Here is a 25,738-nt window from a genome sequence, read left to right as displayed (position 1 = left end):
ATTTCTTCTATAACCCAGTAGTTTTTGAGCAAGGTGTTGTTCAGTTTCCATGTGTTTGATTTTTTTTCCTTGCTTTTTGTGTTGTCGATTTCCACTCTTATGGCTTTACAGTCAGAAAAGATGCTTTGTAGTATTTCGATGTTTTGGATTTTGTTAAGGCTTGCTTTATGGCCTAATATGTGGTCTGTTCTGGAAAATGTTCATGTGCGTTGGAAAAGAAAGTATACTTGGCTGCTGTTGGGTGCAGAGTTCGGTATGTGTCTATGAGATCAGGTTGGTTGATTGTAGCATTTATATCTTCTGTGTCTTTGTTGAGCTTCTTTCTAGATGTTCTGTCCTTCATCAAAAGTGGCGTGTTGAAGTCTCCTACTACTCTTGTGCAGCTGTCTGTCTCTCTCTTCAGAGATGTTAGAGTTTGTTTTATGTATTTTGGAGCCCTGTTGTCGGGTGTGTAAATATTTATTATAGTTATGTCCTTCTGGTGTATTGACCCTTTAATCGTTATATAGTGCCTTTCCTTATCTTTTGTGGTGGATTTTACTTTAAAGTCTATTTTGTCAGAGATTAATATTGCCACTCCTGCTCTTTTTTGAGTGTTGTTTGCTTGATACATTTTTTTCCATCCTTTGAGTTTTAGCCTGTTTGTGTCTTTAAGTCTAAGGTGCTTCTCTTGTAGCATATAGATGGATAATACTTTTTTATCCAATCTGCCACCCTCCGTCTCTTTATTGGTGCATTAAGTCTGTTTACATTCAGCATAATTATTCATAGGTATGCGTTTAATGCTGTCATCCTGATATCTCTTTTTGTGTGTTGTTCTCAGTTTCTTTGTTCTCCTCAATTTTCTGTGCTGAGTCATTTTGCTTTATGCAGTTTTTTTTTTTTTCCATCTTTTTCTTTGTTGCAGATTTTGTGTTTGCTGGGTCTTTATGTTTTTCTACTTCTTTATTTTGATTAGTAGGATTGTTAGATTCCTTTGTGGTTACCTTAATATTTACCCCTAATTTTCTAAGTTTATACCAGTCTTCTATTACTTTATATCACCTTAACTTCCCCTCCATATAGAAAAACAATGTCTCTATTTTTTAAGTCCCTCTTTTTTCGTTTTAACATTATCCTTTTTTTTTTTTTTTTTACATATTGATATCTCTTTCCCTATTTTTAATGTTTTAGCTTTGATGTAATTTCAATTTCCGTATCTGAGTCCATATCTGGTTGCTCTGTCCTGTATTCTAGTCTTGCGTTGTTAGCTGGTGTTATTGATTATCTAACCGTAGGACTCCCTTTAGTATTTCTTGTAATTTGGTTTGGTTTTTGCAAATTTCCTGAACTTCTGTTTATCCAGAAATGCCCTAATTTCACCTTCATATTTGAGAGACAGTTTTGCTGGATATATAACTCTTGGCTGACAGTTATTTTCCTTCAAGGCTTTAAATATGTCATCCTATTGCCTTCTAGCCTGCATGGTTTCTGCTGAGTAATTCGAGCTTATTCTAATTGACTCTCGTTTGTAGATGACTTTTCTTTTATCCCTAGCTGCTCTTAAAATTCTCTCTTTATCTTTGGTTTTGGTAAGTTTGATTATAATGTGTCTTGGTGACTTTCTTTTGGGATCTACCTTATGTGGGGTTCGATGAACATCTTAGTTAGATATCTTCTCACCTTTCATGACATCAGGGAAGTTTTCTGTCAACAAATCTTCAACAATTTTCTCTGTATTTTCTGTTCTCCCCCCATGTTCTGGTACTCCAATCACTCGTAGGTTATTTCTCTTGATAGAGTCCCACATGACTCTTAGAGTTTCTTCATTCTTTTTAATTCTTCTATCTGATTTTTCCTCAAATAAGTTGGCCTCAAGAGCTTTATCTTCAATGTCACTGATTCTAACTTCTACTGCCTCAATTCTGCTCCTATGACTTTCTATTGAGTTGTCTAATTCTGAAATTTTATTGTTAATCTTCTGGATTTCTGATTGCTGTCTCTTTATGGATTCTTGAAGCCTATTAAATTTGGTATTATGTTCTTGAATGACTTTTTTAAGTTCCGTTACTGCTGTGTCTGTATGTTCCCTGGCTTTTTCTGCATTCTGTCAAATCTCATTTCTTATTTCTAGAAGAGTTCTGTAGATTAATCTTTTGTATTCTGCCTCTGGTAATTCCAAGAAGTTCTCTTCCTCCAGAGAATTTATCGATTCTTTATTTTGGGAGCTTGCTGAAGCCATCATGGACTGCCTTTTTATGTGACTTGATATTGACTGTTGTCTCCGAGCAATCAATAATTTATTATAATTTTATTTTGTGTTTGCTTACTGAGACCTACCTTCTTATTTTGTTTTGTTTTGATATGCCCAAATAGGCTGCTCGTGTGCACTAGTTTGATTTTTGACACCTTTGGATCTCTAGTGTCCTGTCACCAGGTAGTTGGTTCTGTAACTAAGTATGTGCACACAGGAATCTGTTAAATTTTCCTATATGGCATCAGCTCGGGTGTTCAGGCAGTCGGTCACCAAGTGTGTGATGCAGGCTCTCATCCACAGTCCTAGAGAGGCATGGGTGATTGGTGCAGGCACTGGACTCTGGCTGTGGTAGAGGATCATGTGCTGAGCCAGGCAGGGGGCTGCCGGCTGCCGCTGAGAGTCTGAAAGGAAAGCGTGTCCCCATTCTCTAAGGTGAGTAGGTAGGTGAGTTTTGCAGCCAGGCTGAGAGCACCCCACTCTGTTGGCTGTAAAGACTCGAGGTCACCACTTTTTCTTGAACTCCTGTAGCAGGTGACCAGGCACTTTAGGAGGTACCACCCATCCTCAAGACCCTGCTGCAGATTGATAAATGTGCCTACTTGTGGAGTAGGGCTCTTTCGAGGGTCACAAATCTGCCCATTCGCAGCTGAAGCAGTTGAAGTTAAACTTCAGATGTTTGCTCTGTTGTACTGTGGCAGTGAGGGCTAACGCTGTTGAGATGGGTCCCCACAAGTCTATACGGGGGTGTAAGGCACTCAGAGTCTGTGGACCCCTGATTTCTGTGGCCAGTGAAGGGGCTGTGCCGACCCTGTTTTCCTGGCCTAGGGGAGCCAGCAGCTTATTTGTTCCTTCTCCAAGGCCAGGAGAATGGGTCAGGGTGCCTTTTGGGATCTACTTCCGGCCCAGCAGAATGCCGGTGCAGAGCGCGGAGGGAGGAGGTAAAAGGGAAAGAGGTTTTTCCCAAATCTGGTGCAGAGTGCAGAGGGAGGAGGTAAAAGGGAGAGAGGTCTTTCCCAAATGGGCTTTTATTTTTTTTTTTTAATTGCTGTGAAAGGGTGCACGCATATACTTATCTTAGCCTCTTGGGAGCTGCTCTTCACAGGTTCGGAGTGTCCAAGCAGAATCTCTGCTGCCGGGTCTCTCTTAATGTGGAAACTGCTTCCCCAGTGCCCGCACAGCACAGCTGTTTGCCTGCTTCACTGCGGACCAGTGTGGCTGTGGCACTGCAGTTTTGCTGCCACGGCTCTAGCCTTCCTCACCTCTTCCAAATGGTCTTCCTCTCCCATATGACTCAGATGGATTTCTTAACCTTGCCTTGTTCAGGGCTGCCAGATGTTCACATAGAATCAAATCACTTGTTTTTCCAGGTCTTTGCTGTAAGATGGATATAGGAAGCGTCTAACTTCTCTGCCATGTTGTCTGCACCTCTAAAGCTTCGTCTTGATCATATCATTTAACTTGTCCCTTGATCTTTCATTGGATAAAAACTGTTCAGTCATTAGGGGATTCCCCCTTCCCGTGCTCTTCTCTTTCAGATGGTGTCTGGGTACATGGGAGGGATAATTAAGATGGTCTCCTAGCACTGGAAGGGCAGAGGCCCCTGGCATTATGCTGATCCTCACAGCTGTACCGTGCCACACTCTTTGATATCAGAACCATGCCTAATGGGCCGCTGTGTACCGTGATGACATCCCTGTTGAATCTGTTACTGTTGGACCCTTCATACTTTGGCTTTGACACTGCTCCCAAGGGGACAGGCCACTGCCTTTTGGAATCAGCCTTCCTTCAGCTCTCAGAGGCAGCAGACTCATGAACTTCTGCTTTGTCCTCTGTCAAGGCCCTTAGGGGTGATTCCCTCTGGGTTTCAATTTTTTTCTGCCATAATGGGCCCCTGAATCTGAAGCCATGAGTCCCCAGCAACAGGGAGCAGCCTGGGAAGGTTAAGCTGCTGCGTGCCTCTGGGCTTGACCATGCTTCCCAACCAAGCTCCCTTTGGTAAGGCTGCACTGCCAGTTGGTAAAGGAAGCCTGTGAGGCTTGCTAACATGTCAATACCTGAACGTGTGTCTGTGCAGACACCAAGTCACCAGTGGTCTTCCTAATTCACCCTTGTCTCTTGCTCCTCTGGGCAGGAGTCTGATGCAGTCTAGTCAATTCTAACTCATAGCGACCCTCTAGTATAGAGTAGAACTGCCCCATAGAACAGCCAAACTCTTAACCTGTGCCACCAGGGTTCTGGGCAGGAGTCCAGGAAGGGGAAATTTAGGAAAAGATAAGAAAAGAAAAAACAGTTTGATCACTTATTTCCTCCTGCTTCTTTCTTTATTTCTCTACCAGTCCTCCTGCACAGGAAGAGTTGGGCTTACTTTCTCTTCGTCTACCATAAGCTTCTTCTTCCCGACTGAAGTTAAAACTTACAGGTGGAAAAGAGTATTTTCCTTGGCTCTTGGAGTGAAATCTATGACTTTAGATATCCAAATTTAGTTCTCAATATGGCAAAGTGAACGAAAACATATTTGGAAAATTTCTCTCAAGACAATAGTCTGGTGGGCAAGGCTACTGCCTTGCTTCAGAATTCTGTTCTCTTTGTATTCCTTCTATAACAAACATTAATCTCCAACCTGGTCTCTCTCTCTTTCACACACACAACACCACACACATGCACACAAACACACACATCCCTCAAGCATATTAGAGTAAAGGTCTAGTGCTTGGGAAGGCCAAAGAATGAGCAAATTATTAATTTTCAAAATGTCGCCTTTTTCATTTCCCTGTGCCTATGTACCCCGTCCACCATTTGTCTGTCAGTTTGTCATACTGTGGTTGCTTGTGTGTTGCTGTGATGCTTGAAGCGATGCCACCAGTATTTCAAATACCAGCAGGGTCACCCATGGTGGACAGGTTTCAGCTGAGTTTCCAGACTAAGACAGACTAGGAAGAAGGACCTGGTGATCTACTTCTGAAAACAATTAGCTGGTGAAAAGTCTATGGATAGCAGTAGAACATTATAGAACATGTACCCTGGACAATGTGAAGAGGTGTCACCTCCATCCTGCAAGGCTGAAAGTGTTAAGAGTAACACCCAGAAGCACTTAGACAAGGGAGGAAAGGGGTCAATCCTGTTGAGGGGGTTAGGCCGGGATAGTCAGAGGTTACAAGGCTGTAGGACAGCAGGTCAGGGCAGAGCCTGTGGGAAGAATTGAGGTCCCTCAGAGAGGCTCATGCCCTGGCCCAAGGCGGAGGCGGAAGGAGAGGAGAAGTTACTGGGGGTTGGGGGAAGGGGATATTACAGAGACACAATTACTGTGACTTTGTAACTGTTGCATATGAGAGGATGGGGATAGGTGAAGGGGAAAGAGGAGAGGGGAAAGAGACATTAAAGATGAGTCAGCCCTTGGCTTTGAGTCTGCATGACTAGAGAGATTTTAGAAGGCATAGTAGAAAAGGGAGCAGGACTGGGGGGAAGCAGGTGAGATTAGAACTGCAGATGTTCCTTTTAGGAGACATAGGAAGGAAAAAACAAAAACATAGACTTTGAGGACACAATATATAAACGTGAGAATTTAATAGCAATGCGTGAAAGAAATAACATTAAGTGTCGACACAAGGCAGTGCATAGTAATCAGACAAGTGCTATTCACAAACTGGCAATCATAAATATGAAAGGTGATAGGAAAAATATAATGACAGCTCTTTGATTTTTACAGCACATCCTAGTTCTTCTTTCTGGAATCCCTCCTCTCTTGGTCTGGTCAACTCTTACTTGTCCGTTAAAATTCGGATTCCATCATCACCTTTCCTGGGAGTCCCCCCATCTCCTCCTCCAACTTCCAGCCTCCCATGGACTGCTGTGTGTGGTTGTGGCCCCTGCTTACTTCATCCACCCTTTTCCCTGATTCCATGTGTCCACTTCCAGCATCAGACCATGAGCTCCTTGAGAATCCCAGTGCTAGCAACCCCAGTGCCTGCTACACCATGGATGCTCAGTAAATGCTGAGTGTGTGGGTAAACACATAACATGAGTCTACCACTAAGAGTTTCCAAATCCCTAGCACTGAATTTCTTATTCTCATTTCTTTTTTAAGAATCTGATTTTTCAAAATCTCCATTTAGCTGATAAAAAAACAGAGAACTATAGGCCAGTGCACATGATCTACTGATTTGGTCTGCAATGACACCCTTGTATTGAAAGGATAATTCATTTTGATGCAGAGCTATAGTATTTTCAAAATAATTAATGTGCCATTTAAAATGGGATGTTTCCGGGTTTTGTTTTTAATATAATTAATATCCCAGGGGAAGGAATCAAGATCAAAGGACACAACTGGGCAGCTGGGCCAGGGGGTTGTGCTAGCCCCTTACTCACACACCTAGTGTCTTAGTTACCTAGTACTGCCATAACATAAATACCACAAGTAGGTAGCTTTAAAGAACAGGCATATATTTTCTCATAATTCCAGAGATTAGAAGTCCAAATTCAGGGCATAACTCTAGGGGGAGGTCCTTCCTTGTTTATTTCAGGTTCTAGTAGCTGCCAGCAATCCTTATCTTAAGATGCATCCATCTTCAATGTCCCGTCTTCCTCTTCTCCAAGTGTATTTCTCTGTTCTATTCTGCTCTTCTTATAACTCAGAAGGGATTAGATTTAGAACCCACTCTACTTGAATGTGGCCTAATTAACATAACAAAGAAATGCCTATTTCCAAACAGGATTATATTTACAGGTAGGAGCTGGAGTTTCAATACATATTTTGGGGAACATGATTCAATCCATAACACCTAGTCACAGCCAGTGCACACTCACTGATTGGCTCTCCTGGTCACTATTCTTGATGATCTAGACATCACATTCATTGAGAGTACCTCACATTCCAGACCAATCACCAGCCCGCCAACAAGAGGCAAAGCACTGTGTGAGCAACGCACAGCTGTAGAGAGCAAAACACTTATTAAAATATGGAAGGAGGTTGTTTAAGGCATCTTAAAATGCATTGAGGTCTCTGTTTTAGTCTGAATTCAGCATCAGAAAACAGATGATATTTAATGCTCACAGGCCATTTATGATGTGGAATATATTATCAAGCAATATATAATACTTTTTCCCCTTCTCATTCAATCGCTCATGTACTGAAGTATCCTTCATTAGTTAAATAGTTTATTTTACAATAATCTATGTATTCAATAACATTTACTGAGTGACTTCTCTTTGTCAGACCAAAGTTGTAAGAATAGAACTTAAGCTGTCCCTAAGTTCTCAATGAGAACATTGTCCTCAGGGATTAGGGAGATTTCCTAAAAGGAAAGCCTGGTGGGGTAGTGGTTAAGAGCAGTGGCTGCTAACCAAAAGGATGGCAGTTCAAATCCATCAGGCACTCTTGGAAACTCTATAGGGTAGTTCTACTCTGTCCTATAGGGTCACTATGAGTTGTTATCGACTCCACAACAATGGGTTTGGTTTTTTGTTTTTTTCTAAAAGCAGAATTTAAACTGAGGCTTTTTGGGATGAATCATTGCTCACCAGGCTAACAAAGGGAAGAAAGTTAATATTACAAGAAGAAGGATAGGAATACGAAAGCAGAGAGGAATGAGAAAGCATAATGTGTCCAGGGACATGAGAATGATTTAGGTTGTGTGAAAGGCAAAACAAGATGAGTGGGAACTGTGGAGGTAAATGAGGCTGGAGGGGTGGGTCGGGGCAAGTTCATGGAAGGCATTATATGGCAGACATCAGTAGTTTGGATGCTATCATGTAGTGCAGTATGTTGGGTTAGTGAGGAAGGGGCGGAAGCTGGAATTAACTCTTTCTTAGTTGGGATGCTATTGGTATTTAGGGCAACACTGTTCTTCATCGTGTGGATTGCCCCATTAATTGTAGGAACTGTAGATTTGATTAACTGAGCACCACTTAGTTATTAGGACAATCAAAAACGCATGCTCATGCATCCAAATGTCACCCATACCCCACCACCACCCAGGATAGGGTAAAGCACAATCCTGGGTTTAGAATTAAAGGAGCAAGTCTAGATTGAGGAGCTGGTCCTTTGAGGGGAAGAGCAGAGTAGACAGAGGGATGCAGTACATGTGGCTCTAGGGTCACTGAAGGGCTTGGGAGTGATTCCTGAAGGCTTTGATACTAGGTATTCACTAGACAGTGGGAGTCAGCTGTGGAAGTCTAATCTAGTGGTCAGAGTATTCCAACAATACTAGATGCAGATCCCAAGTGAAGTGGCTGGCAGGATCCTGGCAAGTATCAGGTCCCAGTCTGGGGCTCGGAGGCTCAGCACAGTCTGCCTAGCCTTAGAACTGGAGTGTTAGATGTGAATGGGCCAATGCCCAAGTGTTTGGGAAAAGAGACAATCTTAGCTTTAAATCTTGGCTTCACCATAACTAGCTATGTAGCCCTAGGTAAATCATTTCATCTTTATGAGGTATGGTTTCCTAATTTTAAACAAGGAAATGAATATCTACCTAACAAAGTTGTTGTACATTTTAGATGAGATGCTGTATATAAAACGTAACTAACCTAAGAACAATCAATCCACTGGGGAAAGGGGCTATCCATGACATTGAATGCCAAGTATTTTATATATTTATATTTTCCTGAGAATGTAGACCATAATTTTTATCAGATTTCCAAAAGGATTAGTTACCACCTGCCTCACTACTCTCCCAAAGTATAAAACCACAGTCCAGGGAAGACTGTGAGTCAGTGAGCACACAGATCTGGGTAGCAGCCATACACACTATGTACCAGAGCAGAGACAGCCAGTCCAGTTCCCTACCCTAGTCATACGATGGGGCAGAGGCTCTAACCTAGTTTGGATCATATATGAAGATTGATAACCCTCTCCAAACTTGATAGTGGAAGGACATTTTCTTGGTAGAAAGGATTAGATGGACCTTAAAGGCATGACTTAATTATACAATGGTCACCTTCTTATTGTGAGATCTCTTATTTATCATGCTGCCACCATTTACTCAGTTTCCCTTCCTCAAAGTCCAAGGGTGTAAGACCCAGTAAGAGACAGGAATTCATTTCCCGCTTAACAAAGACTTGCCTTCTGTCTTTCTTTTCTATTGCTGCATAACAAATTACCACCAATTTAACAGCTTAAAACAACACCCATTTATTATCTCACAGAGCTATAGGTCAGAAGTTTGGGTAGGCTTGGCTGAGTTCTCTAGTTAGGGTCTCACAAGGCCAAAAGTAAGTTGTGTGCCAGCTGAGCTCTTATTGCAAGTCTCTGGGAAGAATCTGCTTCAAAGCTCTTTCAGGTTGTTGGCAGAATCCAGTTCCTTGAAACTGTAGGTCTGAGGTACCTATTTCCTTGACAACTGTCAGCCTGAGGCCGCCTTCAACTCTTGGAGGCCACTCATATTCTTTCTCATGTGGCCTCCTCATCTTCAAAGCAGCAATGGTGTGCTGAGTCTTTCTCACCCTTCAGATGTCTCCAACTTTCCCTTCTGTCTCTAGCCAGAGAAAGAACTCAGCTGTTAAGGGTTTATGAGATTAGGTCAGGCCCTCCTGAATAATCTCCCCATTTTAAGGTTAATTGTACCACATAATATGTATTAATCATGGAAGTGATAGCTCATCATATTCACAGATTCTGGGGATTAGGGTAGGACATCTTGGGATGGCCATTTTGCCTCTTTGGTCTCAATACCCTTTCAGAGAACTAACCACCTCTGCAGGTGCTTGACAGCAGGAATGTCCATCTCTTCAGAAGAGACAGTTCACATCTTAATATTTAGAAGGTGAAGAAGGGACAGAATCTTTAAACCTAAAGATCCAAAAAGTAGTATTTAGGGTGAAGTACAATAAATAAATAACGATTGACATCCAGGCACCTGCTGGTAAAAACTTAGAATAAAAGAAAAGAGAAAAATACTTAAAAGTTTCCCAAGATAGAAAGTAAATAAATAATCAGTTTACCTACAAATCTTCAAGATTAGATTAGCACCTAACTTCTCTTTGGCAATGTTGGATGCTAAAAACAATGGGACAAGTCTTTTCAAAAATTTGAGTTTAAATTATTTTGAAACTTGAATTCCATAGGAAACCAAACTAAAATTCAAGTAAAATTTTTAAAATAAATTTCTGAATAAAAGTTTTAAATAAAATAAAGATATTTTTGGCTATGCAAGGAGTCATAAATTTTATCACTGAGAGAACTTTCCAAGAGACTTATTTGAACATATATTATGGCAAAATAAATAATAAATCAAAAAAAATACAGAGGAAGGTACAGATTTTTAAAAAATACAGCTTTGAAAAACAACAACAACAAAGCAAATAAAATCATACCTCACAAAATCCGGCAACCAGTAAAACTTATGGTTGAAGTGATTATTTTTGTATAATTTAAAATATTTTATTACCAATCTGGATTTTAATATGGAAAGAGGTTAGAGTTAAAGAGAAGAAGAAAGTACAACTTCACGAAGGTTTTTAACTTGTCCAAGGATACAGATATGTACTGGTTCTAGAGATTTATGTGTGGTGCAATGATTTAGGAGATTTCACCATAAAAATTTAAATATGATGTGCAAACATTAAACTACAAGTTACACAAACTGAACAAACAAAAAAACTCAGTCAATTTAAACAAAAGCAGGGCTGGAAAATTAAAAGAAACACTGTGAAAGCATATTAAATAGAAAATGTTATATGAGTGCAAAAGTAAATCCAGCAGACATAATTACAATGAATATGAGAGAAAGAGCTCTTTCAATGGGGTAAGAGCTCTGTGCTGTTTACAAGTGACACGTCTAAAACAAAATAAAACATAAAAGGCAAAAATGAAAGTGATTCTTTTATCTATACCCGGCACATTCTTACAGCACAAAAGCCAAAGTAGCAATATTAATTTTAGATAAGAGATAATTTTAAGTGAGAATTTTTAAGGACAACAGAGAGATAAAATATTAATAAAAATTACAATCCCCAAGAAGATATAAATCCTGAATTTTTAGACATCTAGCAAGCATGCTTTAATACATGTAAAGCAAAAGCTGACAGACATTATAAGGGAAATTGACAAATCCACATGCATGTAGGATGTTTTAAAATCATTTTTCTGAAGTCAGCAGATCAAGTAAACAATAAAAAAGGATTGAGAGCCGAGCTTCCCAACCTGTCCACAGTGGTGTGCCACAGATGGGCCACCGAAATATGAAGATATTGATCCACAAGGCCATGCTGTGGCCCAGTGGGACCTGAGGCAGCCAGAGGCCCAGAGCCAATTATCTCAGGCTTCACACAGCTTTGTTCATTTTCTGAGGGTGCCATCCAAATAAATTTCTGTGTGCACTGTTGCTCTGACCTGAAGAAAGTTGGCAATGACTGTGGATAATTAGATATATCACACATGATATGATAGGATATGTGTGTATGATAGCGTATATATATTTGTATTATGTGTATTTACATATATTTTCTATGTAATTTTGTAACAATAAAGAGGGGGAATTTTTTTTTCCAAAAAAGTTAATATTTTTTAAATTGATGATACATATTAAAGAAAATGCCAAAAAAAATTTTAAAAAAACAAAATTTAGACCTTATTCTCTGGTTATAAGGTAATAAAATTAGAAAGTAAAATGAAGGAATGACTTTCACCAAAAACTTTAAAAAATTGAAAAAAATTTCATACACAATCCTGATACTCCTGGTGCACTTTTGTGTATATATGTATCTACAATAAAAACTATACAAAATCTTTTAAGTCTTTAATTCAAGATAAAGTGAAAATATTCATTTAGAAATAAACTTCAATGAGTGTACTAAATTTGAAAAATTGTATAATATAAGCTCATAGGAAAGTGTATAGTCTTACAGTCATAAAAGAGAATAAAAAAAGATAAACTAAAAGAAGTAAACATACGATTAAAGAAGGTAGAAAAATACAAGAAAATAAATCCAAATACAACAGAAAGTTCTATGGTCACTAGAAAATAGAAATATATTTTAATGAAGATAAAAGCAAAAAGTACAAAAATGGAAAACAAATAACAAAAAAATGACTGAAAAATAGAATAAAGTGATGGCTCTTTGAAAACACCAATAAAATGGAAAATCTCTGAGAAATTAATTCAAATTGAATAAATAGTAAAAACTTAGAAAATACGGAGATTAGAAAATAATCATACAATGATTAAAAATTATAAAATGATAATACATTCTTTTTTGCCAAAAGTTGAAAAACTAGACAACATGGGAAATTTTTCTAAGAACATATAATTTAGCAAAATTGAGTCAAATTAAAGGTAGCATATCTGTCCATTAATATAAACCTACCAACCAACCCGTTGCCTTTGAGTCAATTCCAACTCATAGAAGCTCTATAAGACAGAGTAGAACTGCTCCATAGGGTTTCCAAGGAGCGCCTGGTGGATTCAATCTGCCGACCTTTTGGTTAGCAGCCAAGCTCTTAACCACTACAACACCAGGGATTCTGTCCATTAATATGGAAAAATGGAAAAAAAGTAGTCAAGGTCTAGCCTAAAAAAGATTCCTGTCAAGTTGCTTTTATGGATGAAGTTAACTAACCTAAAGTAACTCATTGCTGCCGAGTCATAGAGTAGAACTGTCCTATAGGGTTTCCAAGGAGTGGCTGGTGGATTCAAACTGCCAACCTTTTGCTTAGCAGCCAAGTTCTTAACCACTGCTCCACCAGGGCTCCATAAATTGAGTTATTTCTGTTATATTAACTGCTCTGGAACACACAAAAAGGTGAACACGTGGAAGGCTTCACCTTACATGTGGCAAATGGTCTATCTCTCTTTTTCTGTCTCCACTCTAACTAGTAGCTGCAGGCATGTGAGTAGAAAATTTCACTGTTTTCTCAGGTTGATAAATAGTTGTTTTTTTGTTCCCCTGGCTAGGTAACTCCAGTGGGAAACTGGACAGGGGAATGGGGTTGGGAGAGAGTCAAATATATATCATATATATCATGATCCTGGAAGTCCTATTTGGTGCTAATGGTATACTTATTTGTGTCCTGGTATATGTTCCTTACTAGCCTGAAAGTTCCTTGAGAGGATGACTCAGCATTATATAGCACATAACATATAGCACAGGGCTTTTACTTAATAGATTCCAGTACTCTTTGTTGTACCCCGTACTCTTGGTCGCTTGGTAAAGTAGTGGGTCAGCGAAAAAGAGGAAGACCCTCAACGAGATGGATTGACACAGTGGCTTCAACAATGCAACTATTGTGAGCATGGCGCAGGACAAGGCAGTATTTCGTTCCGTGGTACATAGGGTCACTATGAGTTGGAATCAACTTGATGGCACCTAATAACAACAAGAACAACACTCTTGGTTGACTAAATACTGAGTGAACACTTTTGTATTCATATCCATTTTTATACACTTGTAAGCTTCTTTGGGGACTAGAAACTTTCTTAAATTGAGTTGCCCAGAAGTAGACTGTGAGATGAAAATTTGTGTGCAAGTGATTTACGTGGGATGTTCTGCCAGGATAAACCAGTGAGGAAGGGACTGAAGCAGAACAGGGAAGAGGAAGGAGGAAGAAACCAAGCAAGGATGAAGCTACAAGCAAAGTTCCAGTTTCAGCCTTATCCCTCACAGGAGCTCTGGAGTGTGAATTATTCTGAGTTAGTCTCCCCTTGAGTTTCATAGTCTCAAATTCCCACTTCAATAACGTAACTAAGGGCCTAGGGGATAGGGGTGATGGATTGATGAGGGAGAATGTAAATCTCCAGGTCCTTTTAGTTCTCCGTGCTCTCAGGCAAAGCGGCTCCCAAAGCCCAAAGAACAGTCTTAGATGAGGATGTTCAAAACAAAGCTAGAGGGGCAAACAGGCACTCATAAACACTACAAGGGACCTGCGGGGATCTGGGTGGAGTACCAGCAGTGTTTGCCACAGAAACCTTGTTTTATTTTATTTTTTGAACTTTCCTTACCAAATTTTTAATTTTATTTTTTTTTGATGACATATGTTTTCAGTATTGGAATGCATGCTTACTAATTGAGTGTGTTTAAATTTTCTGTTAGTAATATGAATTTTGAGAAATAAGATCTGCTAATACAAGCCACCAATAAGGCCAGTGGCATGCTGGCACCACCGATCTGTGGTATTACAATATACCCGTAAGAACTAAATAGAGAATTTATTGTGGGCACCTTTCCATTAAGTTACATGGGGAACCTCTGGTTTTGCAAATATGATACAAAAAAACCAAAACAAACCTATCAGCACTCCCTAACTATGGCACAGGAAAGCCATAATTATGCTTGCAAGCCTTATCTCACAGAAATAAAGAAAAAAAAAAGGCAAAAGTTTACAAAAGTTTATAAAACTAACACATCCAGAAGCATCACCTAATAGAATGCTCAACCTACACAACAGTGAGGCTCCAACTCTGGTCTTTTGAGATTCACACATTTTAAAAGGGACCCTCCTTGATGCTAAATGCATCAGAACCAGAATATTGTACTACCAACGAGGTCCAGAGGCATAAAAAGCGGCTGGTATACCATTAAACCCATAGTAACCAAAGAGTTTTAAATCATTGCTTCATTGGGTGTCGTTTACTCAGTCAATGTGTCCAGTTGACCACTATGAGACATTCTCCTTTCCTATAAAGCAGATAAAAGTGATCATTTCAGCAAAGGGACAGGACCCATGTTTCTGCTACTGGTGGATGCTGGACCAAGCACAGTAAATACTCACACATGGATTTTTCCTTCTGGAAAGTTATTCAGAGTCTCCAGACGGCCATCATCACTTTCTCATGGAGACTTCTGGTGGTTAAAAAAAGGCTTTACTAAGGGAAGGAGTCCGGCAGAGATATTTCTCCATTTTCCTTTTGGCTAGCTTTGTATGGATTTTCACGTCACAAATTCACTTTGAAAATGCCTGGAACACGTTGAAAGTCAATAACCACACAACCTGGTAATCAGATTTGTCTATAGAATAGCCACAGGCCTGGAAATGTTTTTAATAAGCATCCCCCATCTCTTCTATACAGAGCCATTGACATTCTTGCTTGGAATAGGACATAGAACTGGAAAATGGATGATTTAATCTGATACAACAACAACAAAAACAAAATACGCATAATGTGTGTTGCTGTTGTTAGGTGCTGTTGAGTCGGTTTCAACTCATAGCGGCCCTATGCACAACAGAATGAAACATTGCCCAGTCCTGCAACATCCTCACAGTTGTTATGCTTGAGTTCATTGTTGTAGCCACTGTGTCAATCCATCTCGTTGAGGGTCTTCCTATCTTTCTCTGACCCTCTACTTTACCAAGCACATGTCCATCTCCAGGGACTAGTCCCTCCTGATAACACATCCGAAGTATATAAGACGAAGTCTCATCATCCTTGCCTCTAAGGAGCATTCTGGCTGTTCTTCCAAGACAGATTTGTTAGTTCTTTTGGCAGTTCATGGTATATTCAATATTCTTCACCAACACCAGAACTCAAAGGTATCAATTCTTCTTCCGTCTTCCTTACTCATTGTCAGGCTTTCACGTGCTATGAGGCAATTGAAAACCCCATAGCTTGGGTCAAGCGCACCTTAATCCTCAAAGTGACGTCTTTGCTTTTTAACATTTTAAAGAGGTCTTTTGCAGCAGATTTGTCCAATGCAATATGGCATTTGATTTGTTGACTGCTACTTCCATGGCTGGTGATTGTGGATCCAAGTAAAAGGAAATCTTTGGCAACTTCAATCTTTTCTCTGTTTATCATGATGTTGCTTGTTGGTCCAGTTGTAAGATTTTTGTTTTCTTTATGTTGAGGTGTAATCCATAATGAAGGCTGTGGTCTTTGATTTTCATCAGTAAATGTTTCAAGTCCTCTTCACTTTCAGCAAGCAAGGTTGTGCCCTCTGCATAACACAGGTTGTTAATGAGTCTTCCTCCAATCCTGATGCTGAGTTCTTCTTCATATAGTCCAGGTTCTTGGGTATAACAAGTACTGCATGAAATATACCTTACAATATAATTAATAAAACGTCTGGTCATAGTCATTCAGGTTTATTCAATTCCGCAGATTGTCAATGACTCTCAGGCACAAGGCATGTAAAATAGTTGAAAAAAGATACACCTGTTTTACTTGTGAGGCTTAGAATTTGGTCAGGTAGGCTGAGGGGGAGGTTTTGTAGACGGAAGTGAAAACAGAAACCTCTGTAGATGACAGCTCTTCTCCTACCTGACTGCACATCAGATCATCTAGGGTGATTAAAAATAATAATAACTAGTGAAAGAGAAGGACACTAGATTTGTAAGGACAAATCACGGAAGTCTTGGTGAGTCATGATTAGAATCTGGATGCAAAGCACTGGGAAGTCATTAAGATTTTAAATGATGAAGTATCATGGTCAACTGCGTACTTACAAAGAAATTTTAGCAGTATTGTGGACAATGGATTGAAGAAGGGAAGCACTGTTGGCAGGGAGGTTAATAAGGAGTCTACTGCAGCAATCTAAGTAAAATGATGGGCACATTTATAGTGGTGGTGACAGTGGGAATGGCAGCAGAGCATGTACACACCTAAAAGGCATTGAGTAGGTAGAGAAAGAATACAAGACCAAAGTGGGCTGTGTAAAATGAGGAAGAGACGGAGAGGTGGAGGATTGATTATGCTCAGGTTTCTGGTTTGATTGATTTAGTGTATACACTTTTTGGTAAGGTTCCCATAAATTTTAACAATGGAAAAATCATTACTTGATGGCAAACAAATTTCAAAATGATCTTTCTCTAAATGTACTGTGAGGCAAATTAATGAAAATAACTATATTAAAGGGAATAAATCAAATAAGAAATCAAGTTAATAGAAAAATAAAACAAACCTAAGAAAAAAATAAAATAGTGAAGGTAAAAGATGAGACTCAGTATTAGAGAAAAGTAAAAATGAGGCTTGAGAAATAAGCACAAGAGATAACCTTTTAAAATGTCAATAAAATTGATAAATGGATGATGACGTAATTAAAAAGAAAGAAAGTAAACAAAAATGAAATTAGATATGAAGGTAAAATAGTACAGAAGAGATATGAGAATTAGAATGATGTTTTACTTTGTGTTAGTAATTAAAATATCAATAAGGTTATTTTTAATGAGAACATAAATGTAGAATACTGAATAAAGAAATATAAAATCTATATAGAGCAATAAACCTGAGCTATCTTAAAGATATATATACCTTTAATAAAGCTCCAAAACAGGTTGATTTCGTACATGATTTATTTCGAATTTAAAAAACATACAATTCTCACGATTGATAAACTGCTCTGGAAAACAGATGAATATAAAAGTCTATGAATTAATTTAAAAAGCTGTTACAATCCTGACTTTTTAAAAAGAAAACGTGACACAGATAATATCAAAACAGGAAACCATAGTCCTCTCACATTTAAGTTACAGATGTAAAACTAACAGATGCAATACCAGCAAGCCAAAATCAATAGGATATTAAAAAAAAGCACACTGGCCTTGACAATTTTCTTACTTAGTTTTCATAATTCAGACTTTTCTAGAAAAATTATAATTTTTATCTGAGTTCAAATTTACTGACATTGTTACCCCTATTCTCCTATAATTAAAATCTCTGCCACATCTATAATATATCTCTATTTTTTGTAATGTTATTTTTGGCCTTCAAACTTTTTTTTTTTCCTAAATGGAAGGACTAGCATGTTTTATTCGGCTTTGGAAAAGAAAACCTTTGGAAAGAATAACCACTCCTGGTATTTTATTTCTTTATTTTCTATTTCTGCATATTTGTTTGTTTATTTAAACTTCTTTTTTCTTGCACTTTCCTATGTCGTTATTTTTCTATTCTTCATTTGGACTTCATTTGTTTCGTTTTTTTTCTTGTTTTTTAACGCGGGCATTTGGCCTCAGAGTTCAAGTATTGCTTTAACTACATTCACAATTTTAACGCACAGTGTATTATGTTCATTTATAAATATTAGCCGATTTCCAGTTACATTTTCTCTTTCACTCATGAATTATTTGAAAATGAGTTAACAGTATCCAATTTCATGTACTTTTTACACCTTGCTTTAGTTTTTAATATCTACAGTCAATAAAATTAAGACTTACTAAACTATCTTATCATTTTTTTTACTCACGGTTGCTACTTCCTCTGGATTTGTCTTTTTACTCAATTATCTCCATTAGTATATGTGCCATTTGGTTTATGTTATTGTTTAGAAACTGTGTTGTTTTATTTTTATGTTTAGATGAACAATTCATCTGAAATGGTGTTTGATGTGATGTGAAGTAGAGGAGAAGATTTATGTTTTCCAGTAAGGAAATTCATTTGACCTAGAACCATTTATTGAAAAGACTACCCTTACTCCATTGCTCTGCAGAGTCACCTTGTGATTATATATATACATATGTATACACATATATATACACACACACATCACATATATCACAATATCACATATATCATATGTAATATATGTGATACAGTGATATTGTGATATATGTAATATCACATGTATCACTATATATATTATAAATATATATATATATATATGTTTCTGTCTCATTTCCATTTACCAAGGTTAATTGTTCTATATCTTCATACTAAATGTGATGCTTTCTGAAGTGTTTTAGGTAGAATAGCTTTATCAGATTAACAGTGTTTATTTATATTCCTAAATTACTCAGTTTTTTTTTTTTTAATATCATGAAAAAAATAATCAGAACATTGTCTGACTCACTTACTTAGAACAGGTCATCAGATCTTCAGGACTTGGGAAACCCTCAGTGAGGTGGATTGGCACAATAGCCGAATCTATGTTCATTCAGCATGAACTTCAACATGCTGGCAACTGTGAGGATGATGCAGGACCAGGCAGTGTATGGCTCTGTTGTACGTAAGGTAGCCATGAATTGGAGTCAATTCAACAGCAGCTGACAACAACAATCAGTATTGGATTTTTATCAAAATTCCTAATGCTTCTACTGAGATAATCAGATTAATTTTCTCCTTTATTTTGTTAATATGGTAAATATATTTTTAAATTTTAAAGGTTAAATCAAAGTTTTATTCTTGGAATAAAGTCAGTATGGTAATAATATACAATCTTTTTTTTTTTACATGTTGCTAGGTTAGTTAGACTTGCTAATTGTTATTTATTTATTTTTGACAGTTTCTACAGCTATTTTCATGAGAGAGATTGGCCTGTAATTTTCCTTCCTTTTAATATTCTTCTCAGGTTTGTTATCAAAATTCTGCTGACCTCACAAAAGTATTTAGATATATGTCCTTTATTTTCCTTTTTTCCCCCTATTATCTGTGCAATGTTGGTGTTATTTTCCATAAATATTTGGAAGAATTCACCCATCAGAGTTTATGGACTTAGAGTTTTCATAAAGGAAAATTTTAATTATCGTATCAGTTTATTTAATAGATCTAGAACTACACAGAAATCATGTTGGGTCAGTTTTATTTGATACAATATATTTTTGTGGTGTAGTGATTAAGAGTTTGTCTGCTAACCAAAAGGTCAGCAGTTTGAATCTGCTAGCCTCTCCTTGGAAACCCTATGGGGCAGTTCTACCCTGTCCTATAGCAGGGTAGCTGTGAGTCGGAACCCACTAGAAGGCAACAGAGTTTTTTTTGTTTTTTGGTTATATAACCTTAATTAGACTAAGGACGTTTTCTTTTGTTCTTAATGTATTGAAGTGTTTTATCCCAAATGGATATTTATTTCTATTAAATACTATTCCTGTTTCTAGGACAATGAATATTTGCTTTTTTCAGCTTTAATGTACTGATGTGGTGAATCATTTTTTACATTATTTTCTACTGCTGAACTATCCTGCTTTCCCTAGGATAAATTCTCCTTGATTACGTTATTTTGTTTTTAATCTACCAATGAATTATATTTGCTAATAATCTATCGAGAACTTTTGCATCTATATTCATGTCTGAGATTGCCCTCTATTTTTCTGTCTTGAACTAGTTGTGACCAATTTTGATTTCAAGGTTGTAATAGCCTCATTGACAGTGTCGGCCAGTTTTCCTATTCTCTGGAATATTTTCCATAACTTGGTTATCTTTTCCTTGACAGTTTGGTAAAATGTTTATCATTAGCAACCTGGACATGGGGGACTTGTGGAGTGCAGTTGGTGGCAGCTGGATATTTTAACTATAAATTAAAAGTATTTTGATGACTTTTTTTTTAGAGCTTTCATTTCTCCTTGAGTTAATTTTCATAATTTATATTTTCTTTGAAAATTATCCATTGCAGTCTTTGGCATAAAAGTATTTAACTCATTATTAATGATATTTATTTAAAAAATGACTGTACCTGTAGTTATAGTATTTATTTTTTGTATTTGCTCTTTTTTTTTTTATTTTCTAGAATAGAATGTTTGAATATTTTCCATCACCTATTCTTTAGCTTTCCTCTTTTTAGAGCACCTATTCAATGCATATTGGAATTTGATATTTTAGCTTCCATTTCTCTTGGATAATATTATCTATTCCCGTCTCTCTTTCTTAATGCATTCTGGGGAGTGATTTTTATTTTGGTTTTTGTTAAGCCAATTCACTGAGGTCACTCCCCCAAATTTTAAGTCCCTTAATTTTTTCCCTAGAATTTGTGCGTGTGTGGTTTCTTCTTTTAATTTGCCTGCTATGTTTTCATTCCATCCTATTCTTACATTATACTTGCACTTTCTTAATTTGTCTCAAAGAACATTTTTAACATTCTTGATTAAAGTCTTTCCTTGGGGCATAAAATTCCTTCTTTGTTGACACTGAAGCCCTGGTGGCGCAGTGGTTAAGAGCTCGGCTACTAACCAAAAGGTCAGCAGTTTGAATCCACCAGCTGCTCCTTGGGAATCCTGTGGGGCAGTTCTCCTCTGTCCTACAGAGTCATTATGAATTGCAATCAACCCCACAACAGGTTTGGTTTTTTGGTTTTGTTGCAATTGTTGGTTGTATCACATGAAAGTTTCTTCTTATGGTTTCTAATAAATATTCAGTAGAGCTTTTACACTTCTTTTTTTTTTTTTTTTGTGGGTGTCCTGCTTGTAGATTGATTTATGGAACCATCCGTATAGAAGCCTATGAGATTAACCAGAACCGTGCCACTTTTCCCAATGGTTTTAAAATTCAGGAATTTTTACATCTTATAAAAAGCACTCATTAGGGTCTGATAATGTTGCCCTTTGTAACTCTAGAGTTTTCGTTTCTCTCTGGCAATGCTGCCTTTATCTCCTCCTTGGTTAGGTTATCCTGCTTCTTGTCTGCTAGGTGGAACTCTTCTAGTCCCAGTCCATATCGGTAGTGCAGCCAGTGAAGCACTGGGCTTTATGTAAAGAGCCCAGTTCTAGATCGGCTCCAAGTATGTGGCCATGTGTCTTCTTTTTTTTCTCCACAGAAGTTAAAATATTAGCTCTGAGTCACACATTCAGTGTCAGTGCTCATAGGAATTTACTTTGACTTACATTCTTACTCACAGATGTGAAAATTTGAGTTCTCTCTTTTTCCTTTCTTATTTTGGGAGAATCATAAAGATGGGGCTGATGATCAGCCTCCCATCTTGCCTGAATGTTGGGTATATGAATTAATAAATGTTATTTTAAAATATGTTTTTGCCATTTGCCAAGGAAGTCTATTGTTTATTTTGCAAATGGGTGAATTAACTAATGGATAGTACAGTCCGTGAACAAGGTAATGAAATTGTTCTCGATTCGATTTACAGTTTATTAGACACTTAGTGCATTTAGCACATCAGATACACATATTAAAATAAGTAAAAGCAGATTCATAACCATCAGTGCTTCTTAATCCACCTGTCCCATTAGAGCTCATAAAAAAGGTGTTTAAAGTGAAAATTAATGGTTCCTTTGTTTGGTTCTGAATGTTTAAAATCCGATGCTGTAAGAAATGTTCCTTAAATTGAAGAAATTAAAGGATCTTTTCTTCACTTAGCTCCTCCTTCTAAAGTGTGTTGTACACCTGCCCTGGTTAGAGTATCCCGAGCCCAAGGTCTGTTCTCTATGGAATGCACGTATACTTCCTGCATTATTTAGGGTTAGGGGGATGCCTTACTCGTGATTAGTGGATTTGATCAGCATCTGGGGAGCCATCGGATGCTCTGCAATGCAGGAAGCGCTGTCTGGGGTCTGAAGTTCTGCTTTTAATGTGGAGAAACCAGAATCAATAAGTAAACCAGGTCCCCCTTCCTTTTTCATGCGTGTGTGCGCATGTGCGTGTGCAGCACTTTCGCACCATTAAAAGAGTTAGCATCTGCAATAAAGCTAGAGCTTCCCAGCCCAACTAGGTCTCTCATCTTAGTGTACTCAGTGCTAGACTTGGCTGTAACACATTTAGCTGGACATCATGGACTTGTCAAGCTGGAAATGACCTTAGAGATAAACTAATTCATCAATCGCATTATATAGATGGCGAAACTGAGGCACGGAGAGGGGTATAGCACTACTACAGGTCACAGGAGATCCAAATTTAAGTTTGGTTGTTCTGAAAGAAAAGGAAGCAGAAAGCCTTCCTAAGTACTAAGATTCTATTTTGGATGCATGATAAGGAAAACAGCAGCTGGAAAGATTCATTGTTGATTTCTTTCTGTGTGTCTCACTCAGTCACCTCCTCTCTTCATCACGCACAGAGAAAAAATAAAAACAAAAAACAAAAAACAAAAAACAAACCCGTTGCTGTTGAGTCGATTCCGACTCATAGCGACCCCATAAGCCAGAGTAGAACCATCCATTGGGTTTCCAAAGAGCAGCTGGTGGATTTGAACTGCCGATCTTTTGATTGGCAGCCGAACTCTTAACCACTGCGGCACCACACGCTAATTAGGATGCCCTCACTTTGAAATGAGACCAGTTTAAACACTGGAGAAATAGGCAGCTGCCTCAGGTTGCTCTTGGTTGTGCCCTTGGGTTGTGGGTTCATGACTTTCCAGATCACCTGCATGTGCTATACAGGTATTCTTGGTTTCTCGAAAGTTCGTTTTACGCCACTTCGCTTTTACGAAAGACCTACATTAGTACCCGTTTTCGCTAACTGAAAGAAATCTGAAGATGATTTTTGCTTCTATGAAAAAGGCACAAAGTGGAAATAGCGTTCAGTGCTGTTTTGCAGGGAGCCATTAAAGTGGCAGCGTACAGCCGGAGGAGCAACGAGAGGCGTCACGAAGCTCCTTCCCCAAACTGTACGCTGCATTTTAGCATCAAGCGGCCAGCGCTTTGAACTATGTCTGGGAGCATCTGTGCTTTATCTTGATTATTTTATGTATCCATTAGCAAGATGTGTTCTAAGGTATCCAAAAAGCCTAAGAGACATCATAAGGGTTTTATGTGTTATTTGGTCTGATTTGGTAGGTTATTCTTTGGGTCTAAGAACCTTCAGAATCTTTTCCCATATGAATTACTGGTAATAGCTTCTTCGCTTTACCCCATTCTGGCTTACACAAGTTTCATAGGAATGCTCTCCTTTCAGATAGCGGGAGAACCTAGACTCAGGTCTCAATGTTATCTCCCAGAGGACAAACATTTCAATGTTCCTAGGACAGTCCAGCAAGAGCAGAGAGTGAATGCTGACTTACTTTTCTCTGAAAAGTGACTGATGAAGACACTCTTCAGACAGCAATGGCTCTCTTTGGACAAAGGGAAAGGGCCCTAGAACTCTGGATGGCAAGAAGTACTGCTACACGGAAAGTGGAATAATTACAGATGATTCTCCACAGCCTCTCACTGCTCACACTGGTAAGCATCTTGATATTTATTTTCTGTGCTGACCGAACTCTCCCTTCTGACGCTGCTCCCCCACCATTCCCCTCCCCTAGCACTGATACTTTTGCTCCAGCTTCTTCTTGGTCTGAAGCAAACTGTTCTGTTTCCGATATTTGCTCCAGCTCCCTAGTTCTGTGTAAGTCGTTCTCTGGGAGGGCAGTGCTCCGCATTTCCCACTACTGACTTCCACTTGGCTCTTCTCTCTTCGGTACCAGTGCCAAGACAGGGAGGTGCCTGAACATGGTGAGGGGAAGAAATGACTCTGTAGAAGCCTTACATGGAGGAAAGAACAGGCTGGGGCCTCAAAGCCACTTCTCACTTGCTTCATCAGTCTGCACTTGGGGGAGAAGAGGGAACTGGAATAAGAAAGAAAAAGCATAAAGTAGAAAGTATTAGTTAATATCAGAGAAGATTGAGGGCGAGGGGTAACGTCTCACCTTTTCTTCTTTCACCTAGGAAAATATAGTGCGTCTTTAAAGGGTCTCAGAATTATGCCACTTAAGCAAACTATTTTAGCCCCAGATCCCTTTTTTGTAAAACTGAAGTAATAATATTGCTTTGGCATAGTGTTTGATGAGCATTAAATGGGCTTGTATATGTAGATTTTCAAGCATAGATCCAAGCCGATAGTAGGTACTTGGTAAATCATTTTTTCCCCCCAATTCATAAAATTAAACTGCCAAGAACAATCCCTCTCTTTTCTTTGGCTTGGGTGTCATCCAAGATGGAAACAACTCTTCCAGCCACCGCAGCAGCCTGACACCCGATGTTCCCAGGCAGAAGCATGGATGTTTCCAAACGTAACAGTCTTGGTCCTGGTGATTCAGTTCAGTAATGAATTTTCCATCATGTTTCTGCTGTCCCAGCGTTTTTCTCCATACCAAGGTTTACAGGAGCTAGCCTGTGTTTCCCATATAGCTGAGGGATGTTAGAGGCTGCTGGATCAGAGAGGACTCCTGGGCTTTGCAGCAATTTTGGTCTAGAATAGGCTAAGCCTGGACCATAACAAAGAACATGATAGTGAGTTAACTAAGGAATCAACTTTGTTATTACATTATTAACACAGGCATGTATAGCCACTGTTAAACTTTTAACAATATAGAAGTATACAGAATTGAAAGTAAAAAGTCAAGATGCTCATAAATATACTCATACCACTCTATTCCCTAGAGTTAATGGGTAGTATTCTTCTTGAGTTTTGTGTTATGCATTTGCATATAAGTATGTGCACATATACAGACATGTTAATATTAAAAATATAAATGTGTTATACATAATGTTTTATAACTTGCTTTTTTGATACATTGAGATAATTTTTCATGTTAGTGTATATAGATATATAATATATAAAAATATATTTATGTGTGTGTGTATATATATATATATATACCACCATGTGTCTGTCAGTTTGTCATAGTGTGGTGGCTTGCTGTTGCTGTGATGCTGGAAGCTTTGCCACCAGTATTTCAAATACCAGCAGGGTCACCCCTGGTGGACAGGTTTCAGCAGAGCTTCCAGACTAAGATAAACTAGGAAGAAGGACCTGGCATTCTACTTCTGAAAAAGTTGGCCGGTGAAAACCTTATGGATAGCAGCGGAACGTAGTCTGATTAGTGCTGGAAGATGAGCCCTTCAGGGTGGAGGGCACTCAAAATAAGTCTGGGAAAGAGCCGCCACCTCAAAGTAGAGTCAACCTTAATGATGTGGATGGCATCAAGCTTTTGGGATCTTCATTTTCTGAT

The sequence above is a fragment of the Trichechus manatus genome, unplaced genomic scaffold (assembly GCF_000243295.1).
Source record: "Trichechus manatus latirostris isolate Lorelei unplaced genomic scaffold, TriManLat1.0 scaffold00023, whole genome shotgun sequence".
Classification (NCBI taxonomy): Eukaryota; Metazoa; Chordata; class Mammalia; order Sirenia; family Trichechidae; genus Trichechus; species Trichechus manatus.
This window is presented reverse-complemented; position numbering follows the sequence as displayed.